A 5,356-nucleotide genomic window follows, 5' to 3' on the forward strand; every position below is an offset into this window, starting at 1 on the left:
ACCAATGAACAGAAAAGCAAAGATCCAAAGGAAACTACAAGAAACACATATAGATGCATACACACATATTGGCACACAAAAAATCCCCTAAAACCACAAATCTGGACACCATAATACATAAGTAAAAGACATGTGGTACAAGAAAAAAGAAAGAAAGAAAGAAAGGAAGAAAGAAAGAAAGAAAGGAAGAATGAAAGTGCCCAGAATAGTATTATGTGACAAGCAAACAAACAAACAAAACAACTCCCCAAATACCAATGAGCTTATTTAGTCTTGGTCATCTACTGCTGGCCATTGTGCCTGGCCATAATAGTGGTTTGTATACACAGTAAGTCTCCATTGGAGAAAACTAATTTTCCTTTGTGAGCAATTATCAATTAGAGATAACTTCTGGGTTATCCCTGTGGGCTTATGTCCACCTCTCCTCTCAGCATGAGGACCCCATCTGGCACAGACCCATTCAGGCCTATTGCATGCTGCCACAGTCTCTGCGAGTTCATATGTATGTCAGTTCAGCTGTCTTCAGCTGTTCTGCATCCATTTTGATGCTTAAACTCTTTCTGCTTCCTCTTCCACAAGATTCTTTGAGCTGTGAGGGGAAGGAATTGATACAAACGTCCCATTTAGGAACCAGTGTTGCAAGATTTTTTCCTCTGTGTACCATGTCAAGCTGTGAGTATTTGTATTTGTTCCCATCTATTTCAGGAGGAATCTTCTCTGATGATGACTGAACAAGACACTGATCTATGAGTATAACAAAATGTCAATCAGAGTCATTTTGTTTCTATGTTCCTTTAGCAGAACAATTTAGTTTTCCCCTAGGTCCATGGCCTATCTAGTCTCAGGTTCTTGGCCACCTCAACTGTGTGTCTGGGATGGATTTCATCTCATAGAGTGGGCCTTATATCTAATCAGAGATTGTTTGGTTAGTCCAATGGCTTTGTGCCACTATTGTACTAGTGGATTTTGCAAAGAGGTCACAATTGTAGATGGAAGGGTTTGTAGTTGGTAGATGTTTACCCTTCTCCTTTGGTAGCATGAAGAATATGTTCTAGTACTATGAATACTAGTCAGTAAGGGGTGAAGGCTCTAGGTAGGTACCAGCTTGATTTCTTCATGTTTAGTGAGTTGTGAAAGTGTTTTCGTTAGAAAGGGGGATTTACTTACCATCAGTTTGTGGAGAGCAAGCAACAGCTTTGACAATATCCTGGATTGTTTCAGGGTTCCCATAGGGTTGTTTTGGTCAACAACTCTATTAGGTTTAACCCATTCCCAGAACTAGAGGTTTATTTTGGTGATGAGAGACATCCAGCTAGGGCTCTGTCTTCCCTGATTTTTAGTGATTCTTTTTGGATCATCTTCATATCTTTACATATATGCTTCTAATGTATTAAGTTTTCATAAAGCCATCAAAAGATCCCTTGTTTTAGCTGTCCCTACCCATATTCTTTCCCTAACCTTATCCTGGTGCAGTCTACCCCCAAATATAGATAATTGTCTATTCTATTCCCACTTCCTAGGGTAACCCAAACATCCCCTCAGTCCCTTACTCTATACCTAACCTCTGTTGTTATATCAGTTGTAGCTTGCTATGGAAGACTTTACTGCTAATGTCCACATATAAGTGCATACATACCAGATTGTCATTGGGGGTCTGGGTTACCTCAATCATGGTGATTTTTTTTCTAGCACCATTCATGAACTTGAGAATTTCATGATTTAATTTTTTTCCAGAAATTTATAAGTTTATTAAAAATCTTTAAAAAAAAACCCACAGCTACTTACTATGACATAGTGACTAATTTACAAGTTTTACGCTAGGATTCAGGTTTTAATTAGCATTTCAAATAAACAAATTTTCTTTCAGAAATATCAGTATTTCAGATCTTTTTGTAGAAAATCAATGAAAATGTTATAATGCCCCAGTTAAAAGCAGACTATTGTCTTTAAAATGCTTTAAAAGGAAGCCTGGAGGTGGTGGCTCACACCTTTAATCCCAGCACTCAAGATGCAGGTAGACCTCTGTGAATTCAAGGCCACCCTGGTCTAAAAAGAGTTAGTTTCAGGACAGCTAGAGCTACATAGAGAAATCCTGTCTCAGGGGGGATATGGTATAAATGGTAACTACTGCTTGAACATGAGTTTTCATAAAATTATTCTTGTGGCTTTTTCAGACAATATCTTTGCTTACAAAGGCAGACATTAAAAACTAAAATATCACATGGACATTCCTTCTCTTAAGTGTATGCTCTCATGTACTGTAAAGGCTGACTAAGCATTTCCAGAGCCTCAGGAGTCCATCTTCATTGGAGGTGGCAATCAAATTCTGATGTGAGTGGTGTGCAATTTCCATCACATCTTCATCAACTGTCAGCATTCTCTCCAGCCTGCCTGTAACTGGGCTGAGGCAGTAGAGCACAAAGTCCTCCCTGAAATAGTAGATCCTCTCATCATAGGGGGAGAGGCCTCAGCACATGAAGTCACCACCAGAACTGAAGCTTCTGAAAATCTGTTCCTGTTTGCTCATGATGATCACTGTTTTATTGGTTGCATGAAATGAAGTGCTCTGGGTTTTTAGGAAGCAGGATCATGCTATTGATGGTAATATCTGTCCCTGCAGTACTACCCAGAGATTTAAAGGAATTTGAACACTCTGTGGTCTTCATATTCCAGATCTTCACAGTGCCATCAGAAGATTCACTAATAATGCAATGCCCATCATGTGTAAATGTTGCCTCATTAACAAAGAAGAAATATCTTTGAAATTCCTTTAGTGCTTTTTTTCTTTACATTTTAAATCATGAATTCTTATCATCTGGTTGAAAAACACACTAAGGATATGACTGCTCTCCTTAGAAAAGCTCAGACAGGTGACACCTTTACTATGTGCCCTTTCAAATCTTATCAAACACTGTTCGCCCTGAATCTTCCACATCTTGATCTTTCCATCTTGGGCCCCAGTTGCTAACATTTCAGTATCTCTGCTGAAACACATACAGAGGGCAGAATCATCAGTCATCATGAAGTTATCCTGAGCCTAATACTTAAGATCCTTTCTAATATTTCCAGTAGTAAAGTTTGACACTTCAATACATGCATCAACAGATCCAGATACTCACCATCTGGAGAGAATGGAGCACACACCACGTGTGATGTCTGACCAAATTTAATATGCCTGCTTAGTTGTGTGGTAAAGTTTTCTTCTTCCACATCTTTGGCAGCTGTTTGGCTTTGAAACATGTCTATGGTCATACCAGGAGGAAGCAACCCCTGGTGCTGTTGCCACTTCAATGCCTGTCCCAGAAATGCCATGAGACAAGATGGAGGCATCCCACTGACTTCCCAAGTTAATGCCTGGACAATTGTTGCTCTCTTGTTGTCTTTGCTACTTTCATCTGGGTATACCTCACCAATATCAGTAGGACCTGACTAAGAAGTTTTCCAAATGAATATAGCTCTCTGACTGTGTTTGTTTCTACACAATCATGGGGTCTGTCTATCTCAGAAGTGACCTGGCAACACCCAATTCACAAAGCTCTGTCAGTTCTGGAACCATCTGTTCATAGATATCAACAAAGGTTTTGTCTGGCAATTTCAGAGACTGTGTAGCCTGTAAAACAGTATCCCAATGGCCACTACTAATATGGGTCAAAAAACTTTCAATTCTATCCACAGTATTCAGAGAGACAGTAGTCTCCTACAATGTGACCAACGCTCCATGTAAACTGTTCTCCAAGTACTGCATGATAAGAAGAATCACATTGGAAGACTTGATTTCGATCAATATAGAGGTATCACTCCAGGTCCAGATCCCACTCAGCACAGATGAGGTCACATAACACCTTGTGATACCTCTAGTGGTGCCATGATTTAATTTTTTTAACATTGCTCAGTAATATCCTATTATGGAAATGTCCCACATTTTCTTTATCCATTCATCTATTGAAAGATATCAAGTCAATTTCCAAGTCCTGGCCATTATTAATAGATCAGAAATGAACATGATTGAGCAAGTGACTCTGGAATGGGATGTAAAGTCATTTGAGTATAAGCCTAAGAATTGTATTGCTGGGTCTTGCGATAGATCTACATTCTTCCCAAGGAGCCACCACACAGATTTCTATAATGGCTGTACAAGTTTGCAGTCTCACCAGCAATGGGTAAGTGCTCCCTTACTTCATATCCTTACTAGAATGAGCTATTACTTGTTTTATTGAGCTTGTACATTATGACTGGTATAAGACAAAAATCTCAGAGTGGCTTTTTGCATTTCCATGAAGACTAAGGGTATTGAACCTTTCTTTAAGTGTTTATCAGCCAATTGTGTTTCCTCTTTTGAGAATACTTTTTAGACTTGCACTTCATTTTTAATTGGGTTCTTTGTTTTCTTGATTTCTAGCTTTTTGAGTTCTTTATATCATTTAGTTATCAGTCCTGTATCAGATGTGGAGTTGGCAAAATTATCTTCCCATTCTGTAGCCAGCCACTTTTTCACAATCTTGGTGTCCTTTGCCATACAGAAGCTTTTCTGTTTCATAATGTTCATTTATTAATTGCTGTTCTTAGCCCCTCTACTAAACATGTTCAGTTCAGAAAGTCCTTTCCTGTGCCAATGAGCTCAAGACTATTCCATAGTCACCATTCCATCAGTTTTCATGTATCTGGATTTATGTTGAGGCCTTTAACACATTTGGAGTTGAGTTTTGTGCAGGGCAATACGTATGGTTATATTTGAATTTTTCTACATGCCGACATCTAGTTTGACCAGCATCATTTGTTGAAGATGCTCTATTTTTTCCTGTTTGTACTGCTGGCTTCTTTTAGAAATTCAGGTGTCTATAAATGTATGTGCTGTGGGATGGTCTGTATGTCAAATTGTTCTGATTGGTCAATAAATAAAACAGTGGCCAGGCAGGAAGTAGGTGGGACAAGGAGAGAGGAGAATTCTGGGAAGCGGAAGGGGAGGCAGAGAGACACTGCCAGCTGCTGCCATGACCAGCAGCATGTGAAGACGCCGGTAAGCCACCAGCCACATGGCAAGGAATAGAATTATGGAAATGGATTAATTTAAGCTATAAGAACAGTTAGCAAGAAGCCTGCCACGGCCATACAGTTTGTAAACAATATAAGTCTCTGTGTTTACTTGGTTGGGTCTGAGCGGCTGTGGGACTGGCGGGTGACAAAGATTTGTCCTGACTGTGGGCAAGGCAGGAAAACTCTAGCTACATGTATGAATTTATGTCTGTGTTTTCAATTAAATTTTGTTGATCAATGTGTCTAATTTTGTGCCAATACCATGATGTTTTGTTACTATAACTCTGTAGAATAATTTGAAGTCATGGATGGTAATATCTTC

At 39.2% G+C, this 5,356-nt stretch overlaps 1 pseudogene; it reads right to left on the bottom strand.

Annotated features, from left to right (window-relative positions):
• Positions 1 to 2,251: 2,251 nt before the first annotated feature.
• LOC102926111 (WD40 repeat-containing protein SMU1 pseudogene) lies at positions 2,252 to 3,886 on the bottom strand (annotated as a pseudogene).
• Between the last annotated feature and the right edge of the window lie 1,470 nt (positions 3,887 to 5,356).

This window comes from Peromyscus maniculatus, chromosome 2 (assembly GCF_049852395.1).
Source record: "Peromyscus maniculatus bairdii isolate BWxNUB_F1_BW_parent chromosome 2, HU_Pman_BW_mat_3.1, whole genome shotgun sequence".
Lineage (NCBI taxonomy): Eukaryota > Metazoa > Chordata > Mammalia > Rodentia > Cricetidae > Peromyscus > Peromyscus maniculatus.